Raw genomic sequence first — 18,757 nt, 5'->3', positions numbered from 1 at the left:
TAAGCTCCACAAATAGCATTATAAGCTGCCAGCATTTATTAGTAATTTCTGATGAAAATTTTCATTTGTTTGCCAGTTTCTAGAAAAGGGAAAATGGCTGTGTTTTTGTTGAGGTTGGCTTCCATGCCTTGTTGTGCCATAAGATAGTTGGCACCCAGGATGCACCACTAAGGTAAGTTCTTGCCTCATATGCCATAAGGGGGAGCCTTGAATTAGAAGGCAACAGTTTTCCCACCAAATAGAGACAGAAAATATGAAAAGTCAGCCTGAAGGTTGAAAAGTAGCTGGTTAAAGAGTGGCATTAGAAGAGATCTGAAGCTAGGTTCCTTCTGATCTTCTCAGCTGGAATATTCTGTATGATCTGATAAAGACTCAGAAATGGAAATGAACAAAAATGATTAAAGGGGCACATGTTCACAGCTCAGCACAGTCATACTGCCAAACCTGGATGTATCAAAGCATTCTTCAGCATGATACAATCAAAATATACAATGGTTTCAGGAAATGGGTGAAAGCTTACAAGGAAGTAAAAGTTTCATCTCAGTAGATTTATGATTTGAATCATCTGAAGCAAGGTAACTTGTGAAATGTTACTCAGTGGCCAGAATTTTCCCACTGGCGTGCAGGGGGTGGGCCCCGCACAACGACGCGTAAAATGACACACGGTGACATCGGGCAAGCACCCCAGCGTCACCGCGCGCCCTCATGATATCTAGGTGGGCAGGCGTGCGATGTTCTCGGATGCACGCCTGCCCTTAATTAATCACCACACTTACCTGGCAGGGGAGAAACAATGATCATAAATGTTGTGCTTCCAGGATGAGACTATCCCGTTGCACTCCGGGTGTGCTGACACCTGTGATGTCCTCAAATGCGGGATACCTGAGTGCAAGATTTGTTGTAGTGGGGGACTGCGTTAAACACTTTTATTAGTGCCCTTGCTGCCCTTGAGGCTGAAATTGTCTGCAATTTTTTGGGGGCACGTGCGCAATGGGCAGGCTACCTCAATATGTCTGAGGTGCAGTGCCAAAGGAGTCTCCGCCTCTCAAGGGAGACAGTCACCTCCATTTGTCAGATGATAGGCCCTGAGATCTCCGCAAACTGTGTGGGTGGACACCCCATGCCAGTGGCTGTAAAGGTCACAGCTGCCCTCAACTTCTATGCCTCCGGCTCTTTCCAAGGGTCGGTGGGTGATATTTGCAGAGTGTCTCAATCAGCTGTCCGCACTTGTGTCAAGCAGGTGACAGACACTCTGTTCAGGTGTGCATTGACCTTCATCCACTACCGCTGGGATGAGGCCAGCCAGACAGAACGAGCCAGAGGCTTCGCAGCCATTGCTGGCTTACCCCGCGTCCAGGGTTCCATAGACTGCACACATGTGGCCATCAAGGCGCCAGCAGGTGAGCCCGGTGCCTTTGTCAACAGGAAGGGCTTCCACTCCATGAACGTGCAGATAGTGTGTGATCACAGGATGCTGATTCTGTAAGTCTGCGCAAGGTACCCAGGCAGCTCCCATGACCCTACATCCTCGGACACTTCCAGATGCCGAGGCTCTTCACTGTTCCTGCTCAGCTGGATGGTTGGTGGCTGGGTGACAAGGGCTATCCCCTGCGAAGGTATCTCATGATGCCACTACACTGTCCAAGAACAGAAGCTGAGCAGCGGTACAATAGGAGCCAGGGCTCCACAAGGGCTGTGGTGGAGAGAACCATCGGTCTTCTCAGGATGCCCTTCAGTTGCCTGGACCGCTCAGGGGGCGCACTCCAGTACCCCCCAGATCATGTGTCGCTGATAATGGTTGCATGCTGCGTTCTTCACAATCTGACGCTGGAAAGGGGGGACACTGTGGACGAGGAAGATGTAGACGCAGTTGCTCTGGCTGCACATGATGAGTCCAGCAGAGAGTTCTAGGATGAGCATGCACAGGGAAATGCTGAGGGGGTAGACACTGACCCGGGCATGCTCCAGGGAGGCAGGGATAACCAGGAGGCTTTAATCCAAAGAACCTCCAGCTAGCACACCACAGATGGACCTGCAACACACGCCAGGGCTACAAGCTCTATACTCAATATCTGAGTGCTGAATCTGCCTGGATTGGAACATTAACTAAGGCCCTTGTCAATAAAGCTCAATGCCAAACAACTCACTCATAACATCATGGCTTCCCATACACATGCAGAAATAAGGAATCATCCTGAGGCATGGCAACATGTCAAAATTTATTGAGGGAACAAATGTAACTTCATAAACCAAAAAAAAGGTGTTGGACATCACACAAAGTCTTCAATAAACTATGGGCCAACATAAAAGCACCATCAGAAAACCATGGTGTGCCTAAAGTGCCTTAGATTTACGATTACGGGTGCTACATCTAGGTGCTGTCCCCTCGCTGGTACTGGCATCTGAGACAGCCTGCTCACTCTGCTGTCCTGTTGGCCTTGATGACCTTGGCAGATGTTTTCTGGCCCGTGGAGCCTTTGATGGCCCCGCCTGGGAGGGAGCTGCCAGTTCCACGGCTGGCTCCTCCCCAGTCGCTGCAGCCTCATCGGATGCCATGGTCACTCTGCATCCACTTGGTGGAATTGTGCGCAGTCCTCTCCTGAAAAGGGGAGAGGAGTATTAATTAATCCAGCCTGCACCTGAATTCCCATCACATCCCTGCCAACCCGGCCAGAGTGGGACATTGCAGGGCTCCAGTTCTTCATCACCCTGCAGCTGCCGCACACTCACCCAAGCAAGTGAGGGCAGACCCCTCCCCCCATTGCCCAAATGCTGCCTCCTTCACATGTAGCACCACAAGGTGTTACTTTGGACACTAGCTGATGATCTAATTCCTATTGTGGTGCTAGTATCTGCGCTGGTGCCTGCCATGGTGTGACGCTGGTGAGTGGGTTTCCTCTGGGCTTTCAGGTGTGAGAGGTGACCCCTCTGCCGCCTCCTCCCGGCTCTGCTCTAGTGATGCTGAAAGAAAGAACAAGGATATTTGATTAGCTACAGTGCAGACAATGTCAATTTGCTGCTCCCCCGGATCATTATGCATAATCAATTCCATAATCAATTGTCAACCCATGTTGCTAACTTCAATCACTGAGCATTCAGCAGCGCCATGGCTGTTGGGGCACACATGGTGACATGAGGGCTCGCCAAACATATCTCCCCTTGGCACCCCAGCCTCACCGCCACCAGTGGACCTGGGGGCTTGGCACCTCTCCAGGTGATGACCTGCTGCTCATAAGGTGTCAGGATCACCAACTGGGCCTCGTATCCGTCACTCCGCATCCACTTGGTGGAATTGTGCGCAGTCCTCTCCTGAAAAGGGGAGAGGAGTATTGATTAGTCCAGCCTGCACCTGAATTCCCATCACATCCCTGCCAACCCAGCCAGAGTGGGACATTGCAGGGTTCCAGTTCTTCATCACCCTGCAGCTGCCGCACACTCACCCAAACAAGCCAGGGCTGACCCCCCCCCTACCCCCAGCCCCAAGCCCAAATGCTGCCTCCTTCACATGTGGCACCAAGGTGTTACTTTGCTAAGCAAGGAGGCACAAGCGCGTGGAGCACAAAGACCAGCAGATGGATTGGTGCCCCACCAACTGGAAGCCCCCCTCCCAGCATGTTAGTACCCTGACTTTGACATGCTTCCCAGTTCCAGCACTCTGCCTAGGTGCAGACCCTTAAGTTTCACCCCCAATCTATACTCTGGGTGTCAGTGTCATGCATGCTGCGGATGCAGAACCCATCCTAGCTCACCCCTCTCAGGGTGAACTAGGCATGGGCAATATCTGTTGACACACCCAGCAATGGATACATGCCGTGAAGGATTGAATGCCGTTACTGTACTCAGAGTTGTGGGGGGCGGGCGGGTGCTGGGGGAAAGGGTGACAGCTGCATTAAGTGATCTCAGCCAGCATGGTACTCACCTTTCCTGAGCACAGGAGTTCGTTGAATCTTTTGTGGTATGGGAGCCATGTGCGCTGCACCACATCATGGGAGCTAACACTCTCGGCCACCTCCTCCCACATACGTTTGGTCAGGTGGTGAGGACTCCACCTCCCGTCCCTCGGAAGCAGGACCTCCCACCATGCTGCCACCTCCTCCACAAGGGCAGTTAGGCACCTGTCAGAGAAACGAGGGACGCATTGCCCCGCTGCCCTACCCTCCGGCCTGGCCTAACCCAGTAGCCTACCCTCCAGCCTGGCCTGCCCCACTAGCCTATCCTCCGGCCTGGCCTGCCCCAATAGCCTACCCTCCGGCCTGGCCTGCCCCAATGGTCTATCCTCCAGCCTGGCCTGCCCCAATGGCCTACCCTCCGGCTTGGCCTGCCCCAATGGTCTATCCTCCGGCCTGGCCTGCCCCAATGGCCTACCCTCCGACCTGGCCTGCCCCAAAGGTCTATCCTCCTGCCTGGCCTGCCCCAATACCCTACCCTCCGGCCTGGCCTCCCCCGATGGCCTACCTTCATGATGCACACTACCCCTCTGATGCGCTCTTCCCACGGCCATTGTGAGCAGCCCTGCAAAGGCTGCCAGGCCTTCATTTAAACAGGCTGCTGGGTTGTCATTGGACCCGGCAGTCTGTGCACGCCTGCCACCGCCCACTCACTCCCGTTCTCCTCGGGAGTCATGAAAAACGCTGGGTGGGCCATAATTGGCCAGCCAGCGTAAAATGGCGGCACGGACCTGATCGCGGGCGGGAATAAGGTCCGTGCCTGCCCGCGCAGAAAATTCTCGCCAGTGTATTTAACACAGATTTTCGGATAATGTTACCAATATTGCAGAACACACCAACAGTAAACAGGTGTAGCAACAAATAGTATATATTTTAGTAAGCCTCAAAATTCTTCAACTTCTCTGCTGGTTGGATCGCTATCCATAAGAAGAACTATGTTTTAATGGGATTTGCTTTTGTGTTTTGGCACTTTGGTTTTCTTTTCCTTTATAAATTAGATAGGACAGATTCAGGTGTTTGGCATGGAGAATAAAGAGATATTTCATTCCAATCTCAGTCTCGAATAATATCAATATTTGTGGCTTCATAATTTACCAAAAACTAATAAAGAAATAATGTCATATTAGGAATGGACACGATAAGGAAAAAGTAGCAAAGTGCACTTTTTATGATGAATTAAAAGGGATACTATGGCAGCATCTTTGAAGATGTCATTGGGCTGCATCGCCCTGCTTTCCTGATCAAAGAGGATCATGTGGTTACAGGGAGACCTAACCCTGGGAAGGAGCGGAAAGCAAATTGATACAATAATAAAGAGAGAAAAATAAGATCACATATAGCACTAAAATAAATGAAATATTTCCAGTTGATTATCTGTTACCCCAAAGAAAATTCAATTATCTAAAATTGCTGGGGCTTAATTTCAATTTATCATTTGTTAAACCTAGCTTCATTTTGATCTAACGCCAAATTCCTCAGTAAAATGAATAAATAGCCTAAAGGACACAACTGATCCTTGGTTTCAACAGGAAGACAGCTATGAGAAATGTCTTGACAGACTTTTCTGAGGTAAAAAAACAGATAGCTCAGAGGAAAAACATTGATATTAGATATGACAGGACAGCAAGACTGAAGAGCGCTTGTTTATGATTATAGAGAAAAAAATTAGGACAAATGTCTTGAAAATCTATGTGACGGATTGGTACCAGTCCATCCCAACATAGTGTAGAGGTGAAACTACACTGAATACTCTGCTGAAGTTCATGGGATTGGAGGAGTAACAGGCGTCTGCACCACAGAGGAATAGATTAGGACAGTGTCATAGTGAAGCTGAACAATCCAGTTTGCAATGATCAAAGCCCCACCACCCCAGAGGAATTCGTAATCTGCTTTCAGTGTTCCATTGCCACAAGTAAAAGTTTGAAATCTTTTTTGGAGTCCATGATCTCAGCCAGAATATCCAGGTGGGCCTCACTTCACCATTCAGCATACTGGTTCACTGTCAATCAATCCTACTCCATCCAAAATGGGAGACCAGGACGTAAGGGCTGAGACTTTCCTTCCTGCACTGCTGGCCTCATTACAAGTAGATAGAGGCTCCATCCCCAACAAAGACAAGCAGGAATTCCTGTCCTAGTTTTGGCTTTTCCAGTGCACATCCATGGAAATAATGACTAAAGTTCAGCAAATTTCAGATATTATGGGCAGTATTTTAACTGTCAAGTAGGTGGGGAAGGGGTTGGCTTTAGGGATAATGGTGGGTTCTGGCGCAGTGCAGGTGGGGGATTTAAAGCCTGAAAAGTACCAGGGGCATCGGAAAGCCATCATGATCCCATCCGCCTCCAGTTTTTACTGGGGGCCCATTTACAGGTGAGCAAACAAAGCCCATGGAGCTGTTGGGTAAGTCATTTTAATATTTCAACACTCAATTAATTGTGGATTTAATCCAAGATTCTTGTTTTAACAACTAACACACAGGTTTCCCAAATTGGGTGAAATCCGCCAGGATCAACAAAATGTGAACACAGCAGAAAGCCAACGTTCACTCAAGCTGAGGGCTTTGAAAGCCCATAAAAATTGAAACTCCATAGCTGCTGGGCTGCCTATGTGAAAGGCTTGTGCTCACAACACTTGTTCGGAAACCCAAATTTTTCTGCTTCACAGGTGATTTCCAACTTTTTGAAAGGCCTTTCACCTACCATGGACTTCACACATTTTAACCTCATCTTCGGAGCACAGAGTTTTCATAAAAGGAGTATTTTGTATATACAGTCTTAAAGTCAGAAATTCGGCATAAGTGGGATCTCTACGTTAAGTATTTCTCAAACTAAAATTTGGTTTTAACATTTAGAATTTGACTCAGAACTGTAAAACTGCAAAAGAAACCATAAGCTGGTTAAGTTATCTAGTTAACAGAACCTGTCTGTCAGAGGGCTTCATAAACAGAGCTCAAAAGAAGGGAAATCATTGAAGCGTGGTAACTAGGTTCTGTTTTTTATTCTTTTTGTTTTACCTCCAGTAGCTGGTGAGTGTCTTTCTTTTGACTCTAAACTGGGAAAATGTAACTTGGGGGAGAACTTTCTCCATGTTGGGAGGGCTGGTTGGGAGTGGGCACAGGCCGGTGCAGAAACGATCGCCGCCCGTGATCGGCTGCACATCGTCATTTTACATGGGGTGGAGCCAATTAAGGCCCACCCAGCGTGACGCACAGCCGGTAGCGCTTAGCACTACCTGTGAGGGTTGAGGGAGGAGAGAGAGTCGGAGCCAGCTCACATGCACATGGAGTGCAGAAATCTCCATGGGGCACGGAGCTGCCTCAGGGAGATTACGTTCAAATTGAGAGTTTTAAATAAGGAATAAAATTATGTGACAGTGTCACATGAGCTGGGACATGTTTATAAATTGTGTGAAAAATACTTATTTATTTAATATAACCTTCAGGAAACCTCATCCCGCCTGTGGATGAGGTTTCCTGAAAAACGTGAAGGCTGCTTGGGCTCTTCACCTGCCCACCAACAAGTCCCGGTCAGAGAGTTAACAGTAATTGTATCTAGTGATTTATTTTTATTCATTTATGCGATGTGGGCTAGGCCAGCATTTATTGTCAATCCCTAGTTGCCCTTGAGAAGGTGGTCGTGAGCTGCCATCTTGAACTGCTGCAGTCCATGTGGTGTAGGTACACCCATAGTGCTGTTAGGGAGGGAGTGCCAGGATTTTGACCCAGCGACAGTGAAGGAACAACAATATATTTCCAAGTCAGGATGATGAGTGCCTTAGATGGCAACTTCCAGGTGGTGATGGTCCCATGTGTCTGCTGCCCTTGTCCTTCTAGATGGTAATAGTCATGGCTTTGGAAGGCGCTGTCTGAAGAGACTTGGTGAATTCCTGCAGTGCATCTTGTAAATGGTACACACTGTTGCTACTGAGCATCAGTGGTGGATGGAGGGAGTGAATGTTTGTGGATGTGGTGCCAGTCAAGAGGACTGCTTTGTCCTGGATGGTGTCAAGCTTCTTGAGTATTGATGGAGCTGCACTCATCCAGGCAAGTGGAGAGTATTCCATCACACTCCTGACCCGCGCCTTGTAGATGGTGGCCAGGCTTTGGGGAGTCAAGAAGTGAGTTATTTGTCACAGAATTCCTAGCCTCTGACCTGCTCGTGTAGCTACAGTATTTATATGGCTAGTCCAGTTCAGTTTCTGGTCAATGGTAACCCCCAGGATGTTGATAGTGGGAGATTCAGCGATGGTAATGTCATTGAATGTCAAGGGCCGATGGTTCGACTCTCTCTTGTTGGAGATGGTCATTGCCTGGCACTTGTGTGGTGTGAACATTATTTGCCACTTGTCAGCCCAAGCTTGGATATTGTCCAGGTCTTGCTGCATTTGGACATGGACTGCTTCTGTGTCTGAGGAGTCGCGAATGGTGCTGAACATTGTGCAATCATCAGTGAACGTCACCATTCCTGACCTTATGATGGAAGGAAGGTCATTCATGAAGCAGCTGAAGATGGTTTGGCCTTGGACACTACCCTGAGGAACTCCTGCAGTGATGTCCTGGAGCTGAGGTGACTGACCTCCAACAACCACCACCATCTTCCTTTGTGCTGGGTATGACTCCAACAACTGGAGAGTTTTCCTCCTGATTACCATTGACTCCAGTTTTGCTAGGACTCCTGATGCCACACTCGGTCAAATGCTGCCTTGATGTCAAGGGCTGTCATTCTTACCTCACCTCTGGAGTTCAGCTCTTTTATCCATGTTTGAACCAAAATGAGGTCAGGAGCTGACTGTCCCTGGTGGAACCCAAACTGAGTGTCATTAAGCAGGTTAGTGCTTAGAAAGTGCCGCTTGATAGAACTGTTGATGACCCCTTCCATCACTTTACTGATGATCGAGAGTAGACTGATAGGGCAGTAATTGGCCGAGTTCAATTTGTCCTGCTTTTTGTGTACAGGACATATCTGGGCAATTTTCCACATAGCTGGGTAGATGCTGGTGTTGTAGCGTACTGGAACAGCTTGGCTAGGGGCTCAGAAAATTCTGGAGCACAAGTCTTCAGTACTGTTGCCAGAATATTGTCTGAACCCATAGCCTTTACAGTATCCAGAACCTTCAGCCGTTTCTTGATATCATTTGGAGTGAATCAAATTGGCTGAAGACTAGCATCTGTGATCTTGGGAATCTCCAAAGGAGGCACTTGGCACTTCTGGCTGAAGATTGTTGCGAAAGATTCAGCCTTATCTTTTGTACTGACGTGCTGAACACCCCCATTATTGATGATGGAGATATTTTTGGAGCCTTCTCTTCCAGTAAATCATTTAATTGTCCAACACCATTCACAACTGGATGTGGCAGGACTGTAGAGCTTAGAGCTGATCTGCCGGCTGTGGAATCGCTTAGCTCTGTCTATCACTTGCTGCTTATGCTGTTTGGCATGCAAGTAGTCCTGTGTTGTAGCTTCACCAGGTTGACACCTCATTTTTAGGTATGCCTGGTGCTGCTCCTGGCATGCCCTCCTGCATTCTTCATTGAACCAGGGTTGATTCCCTGGCTTGATAGTAATGGTAGAGTGGGAGATATGCCAGGCCATGAGGTTATAGATTGTGGTAGAGTACAATTCTGCTGCTGCTGATGGCCAACAGCGCCTCATGGCTGCCCAGCCTTGAGTTGTTAGATCTGTTCAAAATCTATCCCATTTAGCACAGTGTTAATGCTGCAAAACATGATGGACAGTATCCTCAATGCAAAGACAGGACTTTGTCTCCACATGGTCTGTGCGGTGGTCACTCCTACCAATTCTGTCATGGACAGATGCATCTGTGGCAGGCAGGTTGGTGAGGACAAGGTCAAGTACATTTTTCCCTCTTATTGGTTCCCTCACCACCTGCTGCAGACCCAGTCTTGCAGCTATGTCCTTTAGGACTCGGCCAGATCAGTCGGCTGTGGTGCTACCAAGTCACTCTTTAAGTTCCCCAACCAATGTACATTCTATGCCCTTGCTGACTCATCAGCTGAGGGGGTGGGGGGGTGTAGCAGTGTGTGGTAATCAGCAGGAGATTTCCTTGACCATGTTTGACCTGATGCCATGAGACTTCATGGGATCTGGAGTCAATGTTGAGCACTCCCAAGGCAACTCCCTCCTGACAGTATACCACTGTGCCACCACCAGGGATGGTGATGGTGGTGATGGACATTGTCTGTAAGGTATGCTCCTGTGAGTATGACTGTGTCAGGCTGTTGCTTGACTAGTCTGTGTGACAGCTCTCCCAATTTTGGCACTAGCCCCCAGATGTCCGTCAGGAGGATTTCACAGGGTCAATAGGGTTGAGTTTGCCGTTGTCGTTTCCGGTGCCTAGGTCAATGCTGGGTGGCCCGACCGGTTCCATTCCTTTTAGACTTTTTAGCGGATTGATACAACTGAGTGGCTTGCTAAGCCATTTCAGAGGGCAGCTATAGAGACAACCACATTGCTGTGGATCTGGTGTCACATGTAAACCAGACCAGGTAAGGACGGCAGGTTTCCTTCTCTAAAGGATATTAGTGAATCAAGTGGGTTTTTCCAACAATCGACTTTTAATTCCAGATTTTTATTCAATTCAAATTTCATCGTCTGGCATGGCGGGAATCAGCCCGAGTCCCCAGAGCATTATCTGGTTCTCTGGATTACTAGACCAGCATTAATACCATTACACTACCCCCGCCACTCTGCAAACACCCCCCCCTCTACCGCAACCCCCATCCCCGCTCCACCGCACCCCCCCCCCCACCACCCCCCCACCCCCCCAGTGCCCGCGGGTCAAGAATAGTGGTAAAAAATGTAAAATTACAGGCTCATTATCTGAATACATGAAGCATTTGTAACAAGATAAATAACTTAGCGGCACAATTGGAAATCAAAGCATTTGATATAATTGCCATTTGAGAGATATCATTACAAGGTGACCAAGGCTGAGAAATAAATATTCCAAGATACACAACGTTTTGAAAAGACGGGCAGAATGGAAGATGAGGAGGAGTATCACTGATAATAACAGATGCCATAAAGCCAGTAGTAGGAAAGGGTCTTGACTCAGAAGATCAGGAAGTAGAATCAGTATGGAACATAAGAACATAAGAAATAGGAACAGGAGTAGACCATTCGGCCCCTTGAGCCTGCTCCGCCATTCAATAAGATTATGGCTGATCTTCTTGTGTTTTGATTTCCACATTCCCATCTAACCCCGATAACCTTTGATTCCCTTGCCTAAAAAGAATCTATCTACCTCTGCCTATAGATAGAGATTAGAAATAACTTCTGTTCAGAAAAAGCTGGGTGGGAAATGGTGGGAGTTTTTTATAGGCCTCCTGACAGTAGTTATTACATTGGACAGAGCATTAAACAAAAAATACTTAGTGCTTGTAACACAGGCAATGTGGGGCAATGTGACTTTAATCTTCATATAGAGTGGACAAATCAAATTGGCAAAGGTAGTCTGAAAGATGAGTTTATAAAATGCTTTCACAACAGTATCATAGGACATTGTGAAACCAACTAGGGACAAAGCTATTTTAGATTTAGTATTGTGTAACGTGGCAGGGTTTATTAGTATTTTTATAGCGAAAGATCACCTGGGGAAAAGAAGTGATCATAATACAATTGAATTCCATATTAAGTTTGACAACAAGAATCTTAAATGTAAACAAAGCCAATTATATAGGTATAAGGGAAGAGCTGGCTTAGGTTCATTGGTTAAATAGACTAAAAGTTTTGAAGGTAAATAAACAGTGGAAAACATTCAAAGAAATAATTAAAAATGTTAATCAAAATTATTTTCCATTAAAACACTAAAATTCAGCATAAAGACCCATCCATGCCTTACTAGCGAAGTTAAGGATAGTCTTAGATTAAAGGATGAGGTGTTTAATTATATGAAAACTAGTAATAAGCCTGAGGATTGGGAGCATTTCAGAAACCAGCACAGAGTGACCAAAAAGTTGATGGAAAGGAAAAAAATAGAAAGAGAGTAAATTAGCCAGGAATATAAAAACAGATTGTAAGAGCTTTTATAAGCATATAAGAAGGAAAATCACTAAAGTGAATGTTGATCCCTTAGAAACAAAGACAGGAGAAATTATCCTAGGAATGAGGAAATAGCAGAGACATTGAACATAAAAATTTTGTGTCTGTCTTCATAGTAGAAGACAAACATTACAAACCAGAATAAAAGGTAAACAAGTGGCTTATAAGAGTGAGGGAATGAGGAATTTAAAGATATTACTATCAGCAAAGAAAAAGTGTTAGGGAAACTTAAGGGGCTAAAAGCCAACAAATCTCCAGGACCTGGTGCCCTAGATCCTACTGTCCTAAAAAAAGTAGCTGCAGAGATAGTGGATGCACTAATTCTGATTTTTCAAAATTCCCAGCAGGTTGGAAGTTAGCAAGTGTAACACTGCTATTCATGAAAGGAGGGAGAGAGAAAACAGGGAACTACAGGCCAGTTAGCCTGACAACAGTCATCAGGAAAATGCTACATCTATTATTGAGGAAGTCTTAACAATGCACTTAGAAAAGCTAGTAGGGTAGATAAAGGGGAACCAATAGATGTAGTATACTTGGATCTCCAAAAGGTATTTGATAAGGTGCCACACAAAAGATTAATACACAAATAAGGTCTCATGGGGGTTGGGGGTAATGTATTAGCATTGATGGAGGACTGTTTAATGGACAGTGCTGCACCACAAAGATTGATGCTAGGGCCTCAGCTATTTACAATCAATATTAATGAGTTTAGATTAAGTGACCAAGAGTAATGTGTACAAGTTTGTTAATGATACAAAGCCAGGTAGGAATGTAAGCTGTGAGGAGGACAGAAAGAGGTTACAAAGAGAGAGAGACAGGTTAAGTGAGTGGGCAATAAGGTAGCAGATGGAGTATAATGTGGCATAAAGTGGTTATAAACTTTAGTAATAAAAATAGAAAAGCAAAATGTTTTTTAAAAAGAGTGAAACATTTAAATATTGATGTTCAGAGATACTTGGGTGTACTCATACAAGAAATACAAAAAGTTAACATGCAGGTACAGCAAGCAATTAAGAAGGCAAATGGCATGTTGGCCATCATCACAAGGGCGCTGGATACAAGAACAGGAACATTGTCCTGAGAGAAAAAATTTCTCCTCATCTCCAACTTAAAAGGGAGACCTCTTATTCTTAAACTGTGTCCCCTAGTTCTACTCTCCCCCACAAGAGGAAACATCTTCCCAGTATCCACCTTATCAATTCCTTTCAGTATCTAATATGTTTCAATAAGATCACCTATCATTCTTCTGAACTTCATTGGGTATAGGCCCAGCCTGTTCAACCTTTCTTCATAAGATAAGCCCTTCATCCTAGAAATGAATCAATGAACCCTCTCTGAACTGCCTCTAATGCAATTAGATCTTATTTTCAAATAAGGAGACCAAAATTGTACACAGTGCTCCAAATGTGGTCACACCAAGGCCCTGTACACTTCCTCATCCAATTCCATCCACACCTGCTTGCTTTGGAAGTCTGGCCTGTTTCTCCCATCCACGGAAAACAGCACTTCACTGCAATCCCTCAGATCCTCATCAGGACTTTCAGGACCATGTATCCATTCCATTCCTGTGGAAGCAATGTAGAATTCAGCCACCAGATCCTTGATGGAGTCCCTATTATTAGAAATGCTTTATCTGATAGATGCAGATTGCCATCATGCCCACAGTCTGTCATTGATCAGGAAAGCTAGAAGCAGGATTCCAATGCCCTGCTTGAGTTAAAGCCCACTATTGAATCAAAAAGCTTCCTGACCCACTGCAGGCCCTCATGCAGTGAACAAGTCTATTTTGGTAAAAGACAACTCTATGCACCTGAAGAAATAAGACCATAAGACGTAGGAACAGAAGTAAGTCAATCAGCCCATTGAGTCTGCTGCGCCATTCAATGAGATCATGGTTGATCTGATAAACCTCAACTCCACTTTCCTGCCTTTTCCCCATAACCCTTGATTCCCTTACTGATTAAAAATCTGTCTATCTCAGCCTTGAATATACCTAACGACCCAGCCTCTATAACCCTCTTCGGTAAAGAATTCCACAGATTCACTATCCTCTGAGAGAAGAAATTCCTCCTCATCTCTGTCTTAAATGGGAGACCCCTTACTCTGAGATTATGCCCTCTGGTCCTAGATTCTCCCAGAAGGGGAAACAGCCTCTCAGCATCCACTCTGTCAAGCCCCCTAAGAATCTTAAATGTTTCAATAAGGTCGCCTCTCATTCTTCTAAACTCCAATGAGTACAGGCCCAACCTACTCAACTTCTCCTCATAGGAAAAACCCTCCATGCCCAGGATCAACCTAGTGAACCTTTTCTGGACTGCCTCCAATGCCAGTATATCTTTCCTTAGATAAGGGGACCAAAACTGTTCACAGTATTCTAAGTGTGATCTAACTAGTAACTTGCATAGTTTTAGCAAGACTTCCTTATTTTTTACTCCATTCCCTTTGAAATAAAGGCCAACATTCTATTTGCTTCCCTATTGTCTGTTGAACTTGTATGCTAGCTTTTTGTGATTCATGCGTGAGGACCCCCAAATCATTCTATGCTGCTGCTTTCTGCAGCCTTTCTTAATTTAAATAATATTCAGCTCTTCTATTCTTCCTTCCAAAGTGCATAGCCTCACATTTTCCCACATTATGTTCCATTTGTCAAGTTTTTGCCCGCTCACTTAACCTGTTCATATTCCTCTGTAGACTCTTTGTGTCATCCTCACCACTTGGCTTCCCATCTATTTTTGTGTCATCCGCAAACTTGGCGATAGCAGATTCGCTTCCCTCATCCAAGTCATTAATATATATTGTAAATAATTGAGACCCCAGCACTGATCCCTGTGGCACCCTACTTCTTACAGGTTGCCATCCTGAAAATGCCCCCCTTATTCCAACTCTCTGTCTTCTGGTACATTGCATATCTTGACAAACATCTGTGTTGCTTTAGTTTAAGTTTCCCTAGAATGCTCATTCAATAACATCTCTATCTACTCCAGATGCATGAAGATAAGCGACCATCAGGTTTCAGAAGTTGGGTACTAACTCATACATTACTTCAAGGTCATTGTGGTTGAATAAAGTTGCTCAAGATTAATCTTTCTCCCAGCCCTCATAAAATCCTATATTTGCTGCACTGCAATGAAATGATAAACAGAATCTGCACAATGGAAGAGCTGTGAGTAATTTCTCAGCACGCTCCAAGAACATCTCACAGAATCACAGAATTATTACTGTGCAGAAGACGGCCATTTGGACCATCGTGTCTGCACTGACTCTCTGAATGAGCAATTCACCTGATGCCATTGCCCCCACCCTTCTCCCCATAACCCTGCACATTCTTCCTTTTCAGATAACAATCTAATTCCCTTTTTAATGCTTCAAAAGAACCTGCCTCCACCATACTCTCAGGCTGTGCATTCCAGAACTTAACCATTCACTATGCGAACAATTGTTTCCTCATGACACTTTTGCTTGTTTTGCCAATTACTTTAATTCTGTTGTTAGGAAACAGAGACAGTTTAAGTAAGTTATATTGGTATTTGTGGATGTTAGGAATGGGTTTTAGCTTTAATATTTAAGTTTTATTTGTATTTATGTATCTGTGTGTTAAGAATAGGTCAAATTGAGTTTTAGTTTCACTTTAAAAGATGCCTGCATTTCTAATGAGAGTTTTACAACTGTTGCAGCTAAGTAACGCACAAACAAGAGTAAAAAAAATCTGAGTTGCTGCCTAGGAACAGGGGTCCAGAGTGGCAGGTCCCTCCCACAGACACTCACAGAAGAAACAAGAAACAACAGTTTGATTTGGAATCTGTTTGAGTTCAGTTGGTTTTGAAAGTAGCTGCCAGGAGAGACTGGAGTAAAGGAGGCAGGTAGCCAGACCCAAGCTAAAGAAGAGACCCCAAAATCTAGGGGAATGGAGCAGGAAAAAGTCCCAAGAAGACCTTGTAGTCAAAGGGAAGGACAGGAACCTGGGAATGGTCCTGTTAAGTGGAGTTAAGAGAGAGTGGGAGAAAGAATATTTCAGAATGTTTCAGAATGAAAGAGACAAAAACTGCAGAAAGCAGATTTAAAGTGAGAACAGCTTGCAAGAGGCAAGAAGGTCAAAAGAGACTGCTGAAGGTTTGTAACTCTTTGCTATGGGCAAGTGAAGCTGTGGTGTATTATTAATATCTGAGTCAATGAGAGACAGTATGTGGAAGACAGCTTGAATGCATGTGATGACCCAAGGAAGAACATTGGAAGGAGAGTTCAAAACCCTGGAGATGAACCCTTAAGGAAGGTGTCGGTTCCGGTGAAGATTCCAAGGTGAGGTCTTGGAGAGTGGAGGTTGGAAATCCTTGTGTGAAAGATGGAATGCAGTGAGACCAGTTGACTCACAGTGTGACAAGCATCTGCAGGGAGTTGAGGAGAGATCCATAGCATCTGATTGAGGTGGCATCTGTCACTTGGTTTCAGAGTGTGGTGTATCTGACCAAAGGTCGCAATTGGCTTACATGGACTGTATACTTACTATGAACATTAGAGTATAAGATAGCTTTGTAGCTTGTGTTATCCTTACAAATCTGTATATATCTGTAAAGGTATAGTCATGGGTGAAGGAGTATTGTAATATAGTTCATCTTTTCTTGTTTAATAAATGTTTTACGCTTTTGTTAAAAGTTCACTAGCAGACTCCAGTGAATCTGTTCAGTAGCTACTCTCCACATATCTAAACAAACAAATAAAAGTTGGGATCTATCAAGCTGCATTCCTCTATGGGATTAGGCTTGTCAAGGGGTAACCTCAGCTGGAATCATAACACTGCGCCCTCTCGTTCTTGATCCTTTCACAAGTGGGAACAGTTTTTCCCCATCTACTCTGTCCAGACCCCTCATGATCCTGAATTCCACTATCAAATCTCATCTCAGTCTTCTCTTCTCCAAGGAAAACAGTCCTAACTTCTGCAATCTATCTTTGTAACTGAAGTTCCTCATCCCTGGAACCATTCCCACGAATCTTTTCTGCACACTGTCCGATGCCTTCGCATCCTTCCTAAAGTGCGGTGCCCAGAACTGGATACGATACTCCAGCTGAGATCAAACTAGTGTCTCTACAAGTTCAGCATAACATCCTTGCTCTTGTACTCTATGCCTCTATTAATAAAGCCTAGAATATTGTATGCTTGATTAACCGCTCTCTCAACCTGTCCTGCCACCTTCAATGACTTATGCATACATACAGCCAGGTCTCTCTGCTCCTGCACCCCCTTTAGAGTTACCTTTTATTGTTATATCTTCTCTCTGTGTTCTTCCTGCCAAAATTAATCACTTTACCTTTCTCTACGTTGAACTTCACCTGCCATTTGCCTTCCCATTCTACCAACTTGTCTGTGTCCTTTTGAAATTCTACACTATCCTCCTCACAGTTCACAACGCTTCCAAGTTTCGTATCATATGCAGATTTTTAAATTGTACCCTGTACACCGAGGTCTTAGTCATTAATATATCAGAAAGAGCAAGGGTCCCAACACTGACCCCTGGGAAACTCCACTATAAACATTCCTCCAGCCTGAAAAACATCCATTAACCACTACTCTCTGTTTCCTGTCACTCAGCCAATTTCAAATCCATGTTGCTACTGTCTCAATTCCATGAGCTATAACGTTGCTCACAAGTCTATTGTGCAGCACTGTATCAAATGCCTTTTTGGAGTCCATCTACACCACATCAACAGCATTGCCCTCATCAACACTCTCTGTTACCTCTTCAAAATACTCCAACAAGTTAGTTAAACATGATTTTCCCTTAACAAATCTATGCTGGCTTTCCTTAATTAACCCGCATTTGTCCATGTGACTATCAATTTTCTCCCAAATTATTGTTTCCAGAAGTTTCCTCACCACCAAAGTTAAACTGACTGGCCTGGTTGCTGGCTTATCTTTACACTCTTTTTTTGAATAATGATTAACATTTACAATTTTCCAGTCTCCTGGCACCACCCCTGAGTCTAAGGAAGACTGGGAAATTATGGCCAGTGCCTCCGCCATTTCCACTCTCACTTCTCTCAGTATCCTTGGATGCATCTCATCAGCCTTGGTGCTTTATCAGAATAGGCAGACTACCTAATATCTCCTCCTTACCAATTCTAAATACTTCTAGTGTATTAATTAGCTCCTCTTTCACCATGGCCTGGATAGCATCTTCTTCCTTGGTAAAGACAGATGCAAAGTATTAATCTAATACCTCAGCCATGTCCTCCGCCTCCATGCATAAATCCCCTTTTGGTCCCTAATTGGCCCTATGCCTTCTTTTACTGCCCTTTTACTATTTAAATGTCTATAGAAGACTTTGGGATTCTCCTGTATTTCTTGTTGCGTGTAACAACAATTGATAGGTGTAACTGATGTAGCATTTGATTCTTTTGTATCATCCTTTGGTGGACACTACCAGAAAACTGCAACAATTCTATTCCTTGCTTCATCGAGAAAAGAATTCAGCAAATAACCATTTAACCTGGGCCTGTGAAGCAAGATATAAAACTGACCCTTTAAAAGGCTTTGCTATGACTCATGATTTACCTCAATAACCAAAGCGAATGTACTTTCATTTGTCCAAGAGTTCACAACACAGAAAGGAGTACATAGGGAGAGACAAGATGAATCACACAAACCTCATTCAAATCCCATTATAAAGCCTGCTGCTATCTGAACTGACGTAAAATGTCTTTAAGCCTCAATTTATCCAAAAGCCAGTTTGACAGTTAAATTCCTGCCCAAATGGAT

The 18,757-nt window shown here is 44.9% G+C and overlaps 1 pseudogene; it reads left to right on the top strand.

Annotated features, from left to right (window-relative positions):
* The first annotated feature begins 768 nt into the window (after window positions 1–768).
* LOC121275574 lies at window positions 769–941 on the top strand (annotated as a pseudogene).
* The last annotated feature ends 17,816 nt before the right edge of the window (window positions 942–18,757 follow it).

Source organism: Carcharodon carcharias, chromosome 2, assembly GCF_017639515.1.
Source record: "Carcharodon carcharias isolate sCarCar2 chromosome 2, sCarCar2.pri, whole genome shotgun sequence".
Taxonomy (NCBI): domain Eukaryota; kingdom Metazoa; phylum Chordata; class Chondrichthyes; order Lamniformes; family Lamnidae; genus Carcharodon; species Carcharodon carcharias.
This window is presented reverse-complemented; position numbering and strand designations above follow the sequence as displayed.